We start from the raw sequence: 15,895 nt of genomic DNA on the forward strand, positions 1-15,895 counted from the left end.
AACTACTAACTACTACTACTAACTACTACTACTACTACTACTACTACTACTACTCATATACTACTTACTACTACTACTACTACTACTATACTATTCTACTACTTACTAACTACCACTATATATAATACCTATTGTTGCTTCTGCTGTGGCTAATGCCCTAATATATTAATACCTACATCCCTTATATTTTGTATTTATTCCAATTCCATTGTATTTATTTTCCAACAATAGTCCACACTTTATTTTATTTCACTTTCTATACTGCAATACACAGTTCCTCCACGCCTCCCCTCTTTTTGACATAATTAATTACGCACCTTTTATAAATTTCTATCGCTCTATATTAATTCGTGCTTCCTCACAAAGTAGCAAACAATTTCCTGCCCATCAATATTTTTGTTTATGCATCTTAACAACGCCACTACCACATTATCTCATTCGTCTGTAGTTTTTAATTCATCATGTGATGTTGATGAAGGGGAAACCCGAAACGTCCATTTTATCGGTTTTCGTATATAAACTGAAGCTTACATTCAATTTCACAGTTATAATTTATTTATTTATTTCAATTCTGAATATAAAAAAGCAAGAACAATTCAAAAAATAATTCTATGTGATGAAACCACGTACAGAAGGCATAGCAACATAAATATTTTCGGCAATTTAAAAACGTATGTTTATAAATATAATTTAAGAAGTGTCACACTTTGTGACACAGCAGTAACGTGTCTAAAACCGGGCGCACATCTATTCGGTAACTTGTGGGATCAACTATCTTTATCGTTATTTTTTTTCGGGAATTCTCAATGAAAATATTTTTAAGTAAGTCCTTCTGAGCCACTTGGACTCATTGTAAAACAAATTAAGTCCTTTAGAGCCTTGTAGCCAATGGTGCAGGAGTTATTCCGGTTTCAATAGCGTGAAGCGGACAATTAACGTATTTGTTTGAAAACCTTTGAACGGGACGCTAGTCTGTAGTCTATCGCAGATTACTATCCCAGCTTGACAGGTACCCTTTTACACCTGAATGGAGTGAGTGATTGGAGTAAATTTTCTTGCTCTAGAAAGTACAAGTTGGCTTCGGTCGGAATCGAACACAGAACCTCTGAGTCCAGATTACAACGCGCTAACCATAGGCCATCTTGCCTCCTAAGCTTATAAATCCGAAACTTATCCATGTTTCTGTGGCGTTGAGCAGACAGATAATAGTTTAAAATTTAAAATAATAAAATTCATTTTTTCATCCCATAGGGGAAATTTTTCTCGAGGGTCTATTCCAAGGTAAGACTGGAATAACCCAGGCGTCAGCCGCAATGCAGCGCCGCAAATTTAGCTAGGACAAGGTATAACCAGGCGTCAGCCGCAGTGCAGCGCCGCAAATTGAGCTAGGCGAGGTGACTTACTCAACTGATGCCTTTCGGGCACGAAGCATGCTGACTTTCTATTATCCTCTTGAATGATGCTAGTCCGTCAAAGATTACTTTCATCAGCGAACTGGTACTCATTTGCACCTGGGTAAAATGAGGTGATTCCAAGAAAGTCATTTTAAGATAAGATCGGAGATCACCATAGAGTCTACGGAATTGACCCTTGAGCAATCTTTGGGTCATTAAAGGATGCACCCAATTTGTTTTCTCTTTCAATTTGTCTTTTTTTTTCCACGTGGTAAAGCACAGAAATATGCAACCTCTATTTCATCCATTACTAGTAGTAGTAGTAGTTGTAGTAGTAGTAGTAGTAGTAGTAGTAGTAGTAGTAGTAGTAGTAGTAGTAGTAGTAGTAGTAGTAGTAGTAGTAGTCGTAGTCGTAGTCGTAGTCGTAGTCGTGGTAGTGGTTGTGGTAGTGGTAGTAGTAGCAGTAGCAATAATATTACTCTTGCTATAAGAATATTTCATGATTATATAAATCTTATGTAAACAAATCCCATTGTACAGTGTAAAAAATCATTATCGTCATGTCGTATCTTATGTTGATTCATAAAATGTGAATTATTAGAGTTGCAATTGCCTACAAAAAAACTGTTGATTCAATTTCACAATTGACTTCGAGCATTTCACTTTTGGCTACAAGTGCGGCTATGTGGTCTAGTGGTATGACACTCGCTTTCGGATCGGAAGGTCCTGGGTTCGAGCCTCGCGCTTGGCACATAGTTGAGTCCTTGGAAAAGGCTCTTTACTCACATTCTCTCACCGTACTCGGGTGCAAAATGAGTACCTGGCCGTTAACAGCGTTGTCTTTGTCCAAAAAATTGTAATATCGCCTAACAGGCGTTATGTCCTGTCCTCCATGTTAAATGTTGCTGTTGTCCAGGGACCCCTTGTAAAGCGCTTTGAGCACGTTTAGTGGATATTGCGCTATATAAAAGCTCAATTATTATTATTATCTTGTAAAAAAAAAAAAATAATGCATTCGCGCAGGTGTGTCCTGGGACAGTCCTGTCCTAGTGCGGAACCCCTTTTGAATAGAAGTTTTCTCCAGTGGGACAGGACAAATTTGTCCCGGGACAGTTTTGTCCTAGTGCGGAAGGAGGGTAAGTGGCTACGTGACAGAATGTAGAACGAAAAGTATTCACTAATTAGAAATTAATTCGATAGAAGGCTATAAAAGGAAAGACGATCTAATATTAGATGTGGTCTACAGATATGACACGTCTTCGGATCGGAAGGTCCTGGGTTCGAGCCCCACTCTGAGCGGCGCATATTGAGTCCTTGGAAAGGCTCTTTATTCACATTCTCTCACCAGTGCCTGGTCGTTCACAGCGTTGTCTCTGTCAGAAAAAGGTAATATCGCCTAATAGGCACCATGTCTCGTTCTACGTGTTAAGTGTTGCTGTTGGCTAGGGATCCTTGTGAAGTGCTTTGAGCAGTTTAGTGGATATTGCGGATAAAAAAGCTCAAGTTTTATTCATTTTTTTTTTTTTTTGTTTGTTGTTTTTGTTTGTTTTGTTTTTTGTCTTTTGTCTTGTTTTTTTTTTTTCTTGAAATGATAATAATTGAAATGTCACCATTCCTGTCATTCTAACAATATAATTACTCTTCACCATTTTGTTCACACCGCCATAATAGACATAAGACCGTCATAAGACGACAGATTACAATGTATATATCTGACTGGTAGCCAATGACATCAATCATCAATCATCTGATTGACTATTTCATTGGCGCACTCTGAGAAAACTCGTATTTATAAATTGGGCCAGAAAACTCTTCCTTCAAATATCGATCGATTTAAATGACTTTCGCAAAGTCCTGGGTTTAAAAGTTTTTGCCAAGTCGAGGATCATCTAAATCGGTGGATATTTGAAGGACGAGTTTTCTGGCCCAATTTTTGAATACAAGTTTTTCGAGAGGACAGCAGTTAACTGATTAAACAGCAATGTTAACTACGGGCTATTGGTTTGCACAACATAAAGATCTTATATCCATTCGTCTCGCATCCCTGATTTCCAATATAAATAATTTACAAGTAGAGTCAACAACATAATATGGAAGACCATAATATGAAAATTTGTGGACCCAATACATTCCCTGGGGAATATCAATAACAACATTTCTTATAGTCAGACTTTTCCCCATACGCAATCGCTCATCTTTGAGAAATAGCCACATAAGATCAGAGGAAACCGAGATATATCAGGGGACCATTTGTGCATTGCATTGCTCATGATCTACATGCACATAACATCATATAATAATATTATTTACAAGTCTCATACACAAATACAAGTATTAGCTTTATTTCCTATTATTGCAACTGAATAAATTTCGCATTTGTAGCCATCCCCGGACAACAATTAGAACATAACAGTTTGGTTACCAGACTTGAAAATAAGTAGCTCAGTTCATTTAGAAATATTCGTAAATCTCGAATTGCTGATAGGACGCAATTTATTTCCAAAGATCTTACCCAACCAAATCAAATTCACCAAGATCGTCAATCCGACATTTTCAACGCTTTGGAACGTTGAATTTCGGGTCCATTAACTACCTTACTCTGGAAAGACACGAATTTAAAAATTTGTCCTGAAAACACGTCCTTCAAATATCGATCGATTTAAAATACCCCCATCTTAACAAAACCTCTAAACCTGGGACGTCGCGAAGACAGAACTTCCAGAGCGTATGAATAGTTTGCATACACGTCTTAAAACTAAATTTATGTTTCAGTTTATTTTATTCCAATTTTGATCTTAATTTCAAATTGTCAATTTCCATTGTATTAAACTTTCTTTTTTTCAAATGTTATTGTAATTTATTAATCAAAGGTCTTTAGTTAGAATAAGTTATTAATGTTAGTGAGAAAAATTTAGTGTAAGCATGTGTGTGTATGTTCGAGGGTGAGTGTAAATGTATCTGTGCGTGAGTTTGTTTGTGTGTGTGTGTGTGTGTGTGTGTGTGTGTGTGTGTGTGTGTTTGTTTCTTTATATCCGTTCTCAAAATTGTCAATCAATGAATGTTTGTATGACAAGTGATATTGTAAAGCGCCGCTGAGCACTTATATGGAAGTTGAGCGCTGTATACATAACTTATATTATTATTATTATTATTATTATTATTATTATTATTATTATTATTATTATTATTATTATTATTATTATTATTATTATTATTATTATTATCATTATTATTATCATCATCATCATCATCATCATCATCATCATCATCATCATCATCATCACCATCATCATCTGTATATTTATCATTATATTTCATTATATTAGTATATTATTATTATTATTATATTATTATTATTAATTATTATTATATATTATATTATTATTATTATTATTATTATATTATTATTATTATTATTATTATATTATTTTTATTATTATTATTATTATTGTTCTTGTTATTGTTGTTGTTTTGATTTGTTTTGTTTTTAGGCCAAAATGAGACATCGGTGTTTTATCAATGTGCGGCAGAGGAACTATAGTATATTATTGTGACGATATGTGAGATAACACTGCCTCTCACTGATTTCAGAGGTATTGCAACTAAATTTTTACAGTCCGGATTCGAGTTTACCTCAGTGGTGGCATCATACTTCTGATTTCAATATGAAACAGGGCACATTTCTTATAGACAACGTTAACTTCAAATATCGAACGATTAAGATTATTCCTAACCTGGGACTTCAAAGAGATCTGGTTTTGACACTTTTTGACTAATTGAGGGCCATTTTATTTTAATCGATCTATACTTTAAGTAAAAGAATTCGAGCCAAATTTTAAAATGTGTTTTGCAGTTGGATACATCGGCTTCATTGAAACTTAAGTGGCACGACTGTTACAGCTATTTTAGTGAAACATTGAGGCTTGCGTTTACCACCCGGTAAATACTGGAGAAAAAAATACGACTTGAAGAAAGTTTAGTCTTGCCATTTAAGGTTTAATATTTACAACGTTTCTTCTTAGTTCAACTAGTCTGTGATCAGATTGAATTTTACATCACATCAAGATCACGTGACCAACACCCGATCAGCTTACCAAAATAAGAGATTAAAAATGGAATTAATCCCCAATCCATTTTTTTCTCTTTTGGAGCATTTCTATTTATCTAGGTTCACATCTATTGTAGACTGAATCAATCTTTACATTAAGAATAGGTTATTTTAAAATCTTATTGATTTTTTAAATGCCTCATGGTTTGTCTAATTCGGGAAACTATCGTTAAACTTCCAAGAGAAAAAGTTATTCCCATTTATCCGTCATCCGTTTCCTTATCCTTTCCTGTTCGGAAACACAATTCTTTGTTATAGTATCATTTTGTCATTGTTTTCTGTTAATATAAATGTTGTTATTGGGTTTTTTTTTAAATATTTATTCCTTCTTAACATCGGATCTACAAAAGACATGAATACGTTAATGCAGTTTTCATCCTATAATATAATAAGATAATGTGATGGTCTTTTTGGTATATTAGTTGAAAATCGGAGCGGGGTAGCCGTGGACCTTCAATAAAAGAAACGGCATTGACGTCTTTCAACTCTTTGTTATTGTTTTTAGCCAACCACTTATGAGTAGTTCTCACTAAAGTGTATTAATCAGACTATAAACGTTTAATGTTACACATAGTTTTGTGTGTTGTTACGTTATATCCGTCTGGCGGATGTTGTGGGTGGTTTAATCAAACGCACAGCATCAATAGTCTGATATTTTTTTCCGTCATTTAGAGGTTCGTGCACCTCCTTGTGAGTTGTGTTAGTGGTTCTCAAAGAAACAACAGATCACATCGGTTGAACTATTGAATACAACTCAAAATTTGTTTTCTTTTGTATTCATGGACTTGTCTTTTGATGTAATTTTATAGTCAGTGCCAGGCTATAGATAGAACGAAGTTGGCATCACTCAGGTCTTTGTTATTGCTTTTTGCCATCCATGTTTCTTAGTAATTCTTACTAAACTGTATTAATCAGTCTATAAACGTTCAAGGTTACACATAGTTTTGTGTGTTGGTTCATTTTATTTCGGATGGCAATGTGTGAGTTTCTTAGCCAAGCGCACAGCATCTTTTGATGGAACAAAGTCATTGATGGTACTCAGCTTTTTGTTATTGTTTTTAGCTAGCCATTTTCACCAGTAGTTTTCACCAAATTGTATTAACCAGACTATAAACATTTATGGTTACACATAGTGTTGTGTGCTGGTACGGAATATCTGGCGAGCTTTGTTATGAGTTTTTTTATAGCATCAATACGTTTACGAAGGTGACGGTCAGACACTCCAAAAGTATTAAAATGAATATCATAGCTTCAAAACAAAACAAAAAGAACACAAGAAAAAAATATACAACAAAAACAATTTGGAATCAATTCTTCTTTAGTTAACAACAAGAACAATATCAAACAATAATCGTCCCACAACTCGTGCGCACGCGTTGACGTGGATATCTTCACAACCCTCTGATGGATTTTAATGATAACGGGCACGATCTACATTTCATTTCCATGTGCTCAAGGTCATTGGTCACAGTGCAGAGCATGCTCTATGTGACCCACATAGTGGAAAGTATTCACAGCTTTTGAAATATCTCATATCACGATTTGTCATTTTGTTGAGCTTGACACACGGGTATATTTACAACTTTCATAAACAAAGCAGTGTGTTTATATTTTTAAAGAAATATCCAATCGTTGGTCCTCAGCAAATCATGTGATTGATGACTCGGTTGGACGAAAACATGAATATAGATCACTCCCATTGGCTCGAACACTCAAATTGTTAGTGACATTAAGCCGATTTTTTTATTTTTTTTCATCGGTTACAGTACCTTATTTTAGAATTGTTCTTCTTTACGGCATATAAAAAACGAAGGGTCTGGGATGAGTGAACATTTTGATATTTTACAATACGATGTTATAGATAGTTCGAAGATGACGTCACTCAGGTCTCTGTTATTATTTTTGCCATCCGCGTTTATGAGTAATGCTCACTGAACCGTATTAACCTGACTATAAACGTTCATGGATACACACAGTTTTGTGTGTTGGTCCGTTATACTTCCGGATGGCAATGTTATGAGCTTCTTAGCCAAGCGCATACTATCTATACACAGGGGTTTCTATTTCACGAGATTCATGTGCATTATTCACTATTCTTGCCATCCTGGGTTCAAATTGACACAGCAAAATGTACACTTTGTACATATTTGACATAAACAATTGTTACAATTAATATTTGAAAGCCAGAGGCGTAGCTCCCCGTTGTGAATTCTACATTCATAGAAACTGATAAAAAATACGGATTAAACATGCACATTTGTCACATAGTATTTCTCCAGAAAGGCATTCATTTTCATGGCATGCGGTGAACAGCAGTATGGCTTACAACCAGGAACTAAGAGGGTAGAAGTCAAATTAATAAATGTTTGTGTCGTCTAAATTATGCATCTCTTGTATTTGAAAACTGCGGTTCCTTTGAAAGGTTATACTGTACAAAACTTACATGGAATCTGGTGTTAAAGAAGTTTACATTCAGTGATATTTAATACATTCAAAGTGCCCCCCCCCCCCCCCGCTTCCTCCAGCGAACATAATTCAAGAATGGCGAACAAATAGCGTAATCGATGGGTAACCACTGGGATTTCGTGACATGTCTTGTCCGACCTTTATGAGATGTCTTGCTCAACAGTTGGTCGGGTGTTATGTCTTTGTGAAAGGCATTTCTCCTCGTCCTGTCGGAGACATGAGTAAAAATTCGAAGACACCCCTATTTTTTCGTCCGAAAAATGTATAAGCACCTAACAGGCTGCTTGTGTCGCCCAATGTATTATTTGGCCGTTGCCCACTATGGAAGAAATATCGTATAAACACCGCCTGTTTTCAATGCTGCGAAGTACTTGATAAATGCTAGACGTCTATCTATAATTAAACTATTTCAAACAACCCAAAATTGTTTGCTAAGTTACGCCACTGAATGCAACATCCTTATGATCAACACACCAATAATATAAACATTTTGAAGTTTGAGTCATATTTTATTGCAAACGATGAAAAGATCAAAGGAATTCGTCATTGTGAGAAAACCGTTTGGTCAATCATTATCGGCATTCAAAATTCGTAATGTCACTTAAAATATAAACCCGCACGCAAAAAGTCACGGCTCCAAATTTCGTAACTTTGGAGAAATATTCCATGCACACGGGACTTGGAACGGACTCTAACACCATTTCATATGGATTATTGAAGGGGGAAAATTAGAGGGCGTGAAGCCAGAATTAGTCTGTCACCAGCACGGACAAATGTACACCAATACTCCACTGATGCTGCTAAAGCTGATTATATCCTTAAGTTTAGACAATTTATATAAGTCTGCCACTAGGATGATTTTTATTCCAGATCTTGTACGTCTCAGGCCGTAGCCATCGTTAACATACCGCCTGACACTGACCACAAAATGACGTCAAAGTCTTTGGCCACAAAATAAAACAAATCGTGGGTTGTATTCAATAGTTCAACGAATGGAATCATTTGTCCCAGAGCTCTACTAATGACATCTCACTCGACGGTGCAAAAACCTAAAAAAAATAAGACGTCAAACCATAAGTATTAGAGGGTTCTAGTGTCGGGCCTTCGTAAATATACAAAAGAAAACAAATCGTGAATTTGATTCAATACTTCAACAAATGGGATCATTTGTTTCCTTGAGCACTACTAACGACAACTCACTTGACGGTGCGCTTATCTATAAATGACGTCAAAAGACAAGCCTTAGTGTCAGGCTATAAGTTAACGAAGGCTACGCGCAGACACAAACTCACTCTTCTCCGTGAAAACAATAGACACTTAGATAACCAAGCCTCTCGGACAGTCGTCATAATTGATTGGTAAACATAGCGAACTACACAAGCTTTACTATTGATGTTATGTGTTTAAGTAAAAAATCCACTGTTCTACCGCTTGATCAATAAAATCAACACAGAAAACACTGTGTAAATTTAAACGTTTATATTATAATCGAGAAAATCGTGTGATAACTAGTCACCGATTTGACGTTATGAAAACAATAACAACGATCAGAAAGAGGACACTTTCATTCATGATTTTGTTTATAAACAACCAACTTTTATTTGTCCGAACACGTGTGAAGGTGTGGCCCAAATTTCATATTTTGATTGGTCAAAAATATACTGGTTAATCATCTTAACTCAAATGTCATAAGGGAATTTGAACATTGCATTTTAAATTTTAAGAAACGGGTTCATCCAGACATAAAATGCGGCTATGTAGTCTAGTGGTATAACACTCGCCTGTAGATTGGAAGGTCCTGGGTTCGAGTCCCGCTCTGAGCGGCGCATAGTTGAGTCTTTGAAAAACGCTCTTTACTCACATTTTCTCGCTTTAATCAGTTGTAAAATGAGTACCTGGCCGTTAACACCGTTATCTCTGTCCCCCAAAAAAAATATGTAATATCGCCTAAAAGGCGTCATGTCTCGTCCTTATTGTAAGTGTTGCTGTTGGCTAGAGACCCCTTGAAAAGCACGTTTAGCAGATATTGTACTATATAAAAATTCAGTTTTCGTTTGTTTTTGTTTTTTTTTTTTTTTTTTTTTTTTTTTTTTTTTTTTTTTTTTTTTTTTTTCTTGTTTCTGTTTTGTTTTTGTTTTGTTTGTTTTTTGGGAGGGCGGGGGTTGTTTTGATTTGCTTTTTTTTTTTGTTTGCTTGTTATTGTTTTTGTTTTGTTTTTTGTTTTTTTGTTTTGTTTTTTTTTTTGCTTGTTGTTTTTTTATTTTTTTATTTATTTATTTATTTTTTTAATGGTTTTTTTTTTTTTTTTTTTTTTTTTTTTTTTTTTTTTGGTTTTTTTTTTTTTTTGGGGGGGGGGGGGTATTTTAGAATAGAACCTACATTAAGTCTACTTCTGCTTAAAGCCTCTTGTTGGTCCCAAATTTTCTAATTTGTTTTATCTAAGTGTGCTCCATTGATAATGGTCGACAGAGTTGGCTTTATCGGGATTCCACTGTCATGCTGTTTGTAAGTGACACATTTAAATATTTCTTTCATTTTTGTTCATTATTGTAAGAGTCTTTGACCAATTGATTCTATGCGTTTAGGTAAAGTACACACAACATCCACCAGCCAGATATAACCTACCAACTCACAAAACTACATGGAACCTTGAACAAATATAGTCTGATTGATATTATATAGTGAGAATTAATCGCCAAACTGGCTGTCTAAAAACAAAAACAAGCTGAGTGACGTCAATTTCGTTCCTTCTTTAAGTTGGGACTTTGACTCCTTATTCCGCTCTAGAATTGCCTCTTAAACTGTTGTGACAACTGTAAAAGGGAACTGGATACAAAAATGATTCTAAAAAACGTTTTTGTTGTATTCGTAAAAGCCACCAAAGTAGCTCAATGTGATTAACACAATTTAATGAGAACTACTCATGAAAATGTCTGGCTTAAAAAAATAAAAAAGCCGAGTGACGTCAATTTCGTTCTGTCTATAACGTACCAACATACAAAACTGTGTGTAACCTTAAAAGTTCATCTTCTGACTAATTTAGTGAGAACTATTCTTTTAAATGGCTGGCTAAAACAATAAAAAAAAGCCGAGTGACGTCATTTTTGTTCCTTCTATAGCATCAAGATCCAAAAGCGTTACACACAAACACACACACACTCTCTCTCTCTCTCTCACACACAAACACACACACACACACACGTCTAAATCTTGAAACTCGGAATTGGAGACAGTATTGAATTAATTGGCAATCCTTGGACAGCCAGTAGCACACTTGAGCCTCTCCAAAAATGGAATTCTTTCAATCTAAATTCAAGTTATGTACACAAAATTGTCAATTTTTCTCTCGTAGACTGTTTCTTATTATAAGCATTCATTTATTGTATCCTTATTGATACGACAAAATTATCCTATTACTGCTTCATATTTCAATATGCCATGACGTCACAGTCCCACTTCAGTCTTCCTTTTCTCCACTTCCGTCCTGTAATTTCAGTCTCGAATGTTATAGATAGAATGCGCTTGGCCAAGGAGTTCACAACATTGCCATCCGGAAGTATAACGGACCAACACACAAACTCTGTGTAACCATGAACTTTTATAGTCTGGTTAATACAGTTTAGTGAGAACAACTCACAAACGCGGATGGCAAAAACAATAACAAAGGCCTGAGTGACGTCATCTGCATACTATCTATAACAAGTTTAAATCAAACCGAACCACAGGTAATGTTGCTGCTTGTTTTTGTTTATTCTGTTATAGATTATTGATGCTGTGCGCTTTTCTAAGAAACTCACAACATTGCCATCCGGAAATATAGCGGACCAACACACATAACTATGTGCAACCATGAACTTTTATAGTCTGGTTAATACAATTTAGTGAGAATTACTCATAAACGCGGATGGCAAAAAGCAATAACCAAGGCCTGACTGACGTCAGCTTCGTTCTATCTATATTCCTTAAAGATGAGTCATATAAAATACTTTGTAGTGACTCTTATGTATGGTATTAAAATCGAGCGATGCTAAGCATAACCAGTGACCTGATGGGTGACAATGGTCGCAACAACAACAACAACAACAAAAAGCGTGGCCCCGGTTTTTGTGTCCTTGGATAAGGCATTTTACACACAATATTCCATTCTACTGACATGTTAGTATTGATGCTCTGCGTTTAAGTAAAATACGCACTAAATCCTCCACGCACATAAAACATACCAACAAGCAAAATCTATGTGTTGCCTTTAACGTTTATAGACTGATTAATAGAATTTAGTGAGAATTAATCAGACAAAAGGCTTTATTAAAACAATAACAAAGAGATTCGTGACTCAAACGTCGTTCCGTCTATAGGCGGACATATTGAAATAGTGCGACTACAGAGAGGATGTCTAATGGGCGTTTTGTAATGTGTGAAATGACATTCAGTTGCTTATGGCTAATAATGGGATGAATGAAGCTCTATGAAGTGCATTGAGCATGCGTGATAGAGATGTCCATATTATACTCCGTTCCAAGTCCCGTGCGCATGAAATATCGCAAATTCCTCCAAAGTTACGAAATGTGGTGCCGTGATTGTTTGCATGCGGAGATCTATTTTAAGTGACATTACGAATTTTGAATACCGATAGTGATAGACCAAACAGTTTTCTCACAATTCCGAATTCCTTTGATCTTTTCATATTTTGCAATAAAATATGACTCAAACTTTAAAATGTTTACAGTAATGGTGTGTTGGTAGTCTTTCTCGTGGGGAAAATATTCACAACACAGTTGCATTCAGTGGCGTTGGTTAGCAAATAATTTTGGGTTGTTTCAAATAGTGTAACATTAAATTTCATTTAAATAGTACTTAACAGTGTTGAAAAAAAAAGCTCACAGTGTTTATAATTTATCTCTTCTCTGGTGGACGACACAAATAGGTGCCCGTTAGGTGCTTCTACATTTTTGGACAAAGACATTGAGGTAAAAAAACACACACACACACACACAAGAAAACAGGGGAAAGGGGTGGTCCTCCGAATTTTACGCCCGTCTTCGATAAGGCGAGGAGAAATGCCTTTCACAAAGACATAATCTCCGACCAATTGTTGAGCGAGATAACTTATAATGGTAGCACAAGACATGTCACGAAAACCCGCGGGTCACCCATCGAGCACGGTACGCGTTTGCGATTCTTGAAATATGTTCAATGGGGACGGGGGGGGGCGAGGGGTGGAGTCCTTTGAATGCAATAATGTGAAATATCACTGAAGATAAACTTCTTTAATACCAGATTCAATGTGCGTTTTGCATAATATAACCTTTTAAAGAAACCACAGTTTTCAGATACAAGAGGCATAATTAAAATGACATAATTATTAATTAGACCTCTCCACTCTGAGTTCCTAGAGTTGTGGGCAATCTATTAATAGCATTGCTATTCGTCGAATACCATGAAAAGAATTCTGCGCTTCGCCTCTCTGGAGAAATACTCGTACTTGTACTTGTAAATGTCCGCATTGTGACAAATTTGCATGTTTGATCCATATTGTTATCGTTTGTTTATTTTTATGAATGTAGAAATCACAACAGGAAGCTTTACCTCTGACTTTCAACTACTAAAATGTAACTATTGATATGTCAAATTTGAACAAAGTGTACAATTTGCTGTCATAATGAATTCCGGGTGGCAATGTTAGTGAGAAGTGCACATGAATCTCGTGAAAAGCAAACCCCTAGTCAAGACTGTGGGGAGTTCAGTGATCGTAATCACAACAGAATTCACTGTGTATAATATTGTAAACGTAAACTCTCCAAAAGTTCACTCATCCCAGACCCATAGTTTGTTATATCCGGTAAAGAAGACAAATCCCATAGCATGGTACTGTAACCAATGAAAAAAAATCGGCTTAATGTCACTAACAATTCTAGTGTTCGAGCCGATTATCAATAAAATCCATAATATTATGGTTGTGAAGATATCCACGTCAACGCGTGGGCACGGGTTGTGGAATAGACAAAAATTGCGTGCAAGAATCGCAGCCGAATTTCACTACAGAAGTAGTGCACTGTCAACTAACACAATGGACTCCTCGTCACCTTTTAAAGATCCTTTTAAATATTTTGAAAACTAATTGTCGTTTTCTTTTCTTTTTTTTTTTCTTTTTCTTTAAAAAAATGTTTTCATTAAATTCTTTATTAATAAAATCCTTTTGTTTATCTATTATTTTTTTGCTTTGTGTGTGTGCGTGCGTGTGTGTGTGTGTGTGTGTGTGTGTATGTGTGTGTTATTGTTTTTATTATTTTATAAGACAGTGTACATGATTGATAAATTGGAGGTAAAAGTTAGAGTGAGAGAAAGATAAAAGATTTTTTAAAGCGTGTTTGCGTGTTTAATAATGTGAAAGACAATGGGAGGGCAGGGATGAAAGAGGGGAAGGGTATAGATAGTATGTGCTTGGCTAAGAAGCTCATACCATTGCCATCCGGAAGTATAAAGGACCAACACACAAAACTGTGTGTATCCATGAGCGTTTATATTCGGGTTAATACAGTTCAGTGAGCATTACTCATAAACGCGGATGGCAAAAAACAATAACAAAGACCTGATTGACGTCATCTTCGAACTATCTATACAGAGAATAAAGATAGAGTATAGATTGAGAGTTAGTGACAGAAAGGAAAGCAATAGGGATAGAAAGAGCAACATACAGAGAGAGAGAGAGAGAGAGAGAGAGAGAGAGAGAGAGAGAGAGAGAGAGAGAGAGAGAGAGAGAGAGAGAGAGAGAGAGAGAGAGAGACGCGATTTGCAACGAATAAAAACGATTCATTTTTGAACCAACTATTGCCTTTTCCAAACAATCTCAGCAACGATTTTGCTTCCATTGACAACCATAGAATTTTATCAATAAATATAAAGCGCTCACTCACCGTAAAACTCAAAAACTTTTGTATGACTATGGTAATCCGGTGTCTTTTTATTATTATTATTATAACTTCAAGCCGATAACTTCAGCGCCCACATCAGAGAGACAATAATATGAATATAAGCCGATTGTGAGTAACGGAACATTGTGAGGTGGCTGCCATGTCGTGTATCACGTGTCAGTCAGTGCGGGCCACGATGAGATGAGAGACGAGAGCAAATTCGATTGCTGCCTCACACTGACACTATGCTATTTTACATTTTGGCCGGAAACTTTAACGTCATGTTATAGCCATCAATTAATTACAGGATCTTCTAGCTAATCCTATCTTTTATTTCATCTTTTTATTAACAAAAAAACCAAACAAAAAAAAACAAAAAAACAAAAAAAAAAAAAAAAAAAAAAAAGAAAAAAAAAAAGAAAAGAAAAAGAAAATAAATTATTTTAGTCCCTTGCTTCGCTTGGGCTTAAGACTAGCTAGCCATTTACTAGACAAGTAAATAACTGTATCTAGTTCTCGTTCATGAACACGGACCCTGAGCCCGCTTTCATGCAAGCGGACTAGCACTTAGTCTGACTATAGTCAAGGACTTGAAAAAATCGGATATCAGGTGAGCTGACACCTTCAGACTGTAGCCAAGTTTTAGTCATTTGCTGAGGCAGGACTTCAACCTTAGTCTGAGACTAGTTACTAGGATATATCATAGCGTCGACAAGATAACAGCTATTTTTAGATTGAGAGCTTCGATTCGGAAGGAAAATACGTCGATTACGAATGACAGAGTCAAAAAGGGTCCTATGGCTATTGACATTGGCTTTAAAAAACTATAAGATAAGTGAAGATAGTCAAAGTATACATTTTTGTGAGTAAAGACTAAGAATAACTGAATCTAACTGGCTCGCAAGTTGCGAGTGAACGGAGACTCGAAATCGAAGAGCTTGCGTCAAAGGCCAACCCAAAAAAATGATTAGAAAGTATTGTGGAGACAAACGTTATGGACATCATTGTAGTCTATC

At 35.8% G+C, this 15,895-nt stretch overlaps 1 protein-coding gene across 1 annotated transcript in view; it reads right to left on the reverse strand.

The window, feature by feature from the left end:
- Positions 1-15,006, reverse strand: part of LOC144980095 (cholecystokinin receptor type A-like) — a 229,351-nt gene extending 214,345 nt beyond the window's left edge. Inside the window, exon 1 of the mRNA XM_078927612.1 lies at positions 14,883-15,006. The gene's annotated coding sequence lies outside the window, so the exon portion shown is untranslated. The remainder of the gene's footprint in view (positions 1-14,882) is intronic.
- Positions 15,007-15,895: the final 889 nt, after the last annotated feature.

This window comes from Berghia stephanieae, chromosome 1, assembly GCF_034508935.2.
Source record: "Berghia stephanieae isolate SIO BIC M18660-M18661 chromosome 1, UCSD_Bste_1.3, whole genome shotgun sequence".
Classification (NCBI taxonomy): Eukaryota; Metazoa; Mollusca; class Gastropoda; order Nudibranchia; family Aeolidiidae; genus Berghia; species Berghia stephanieae.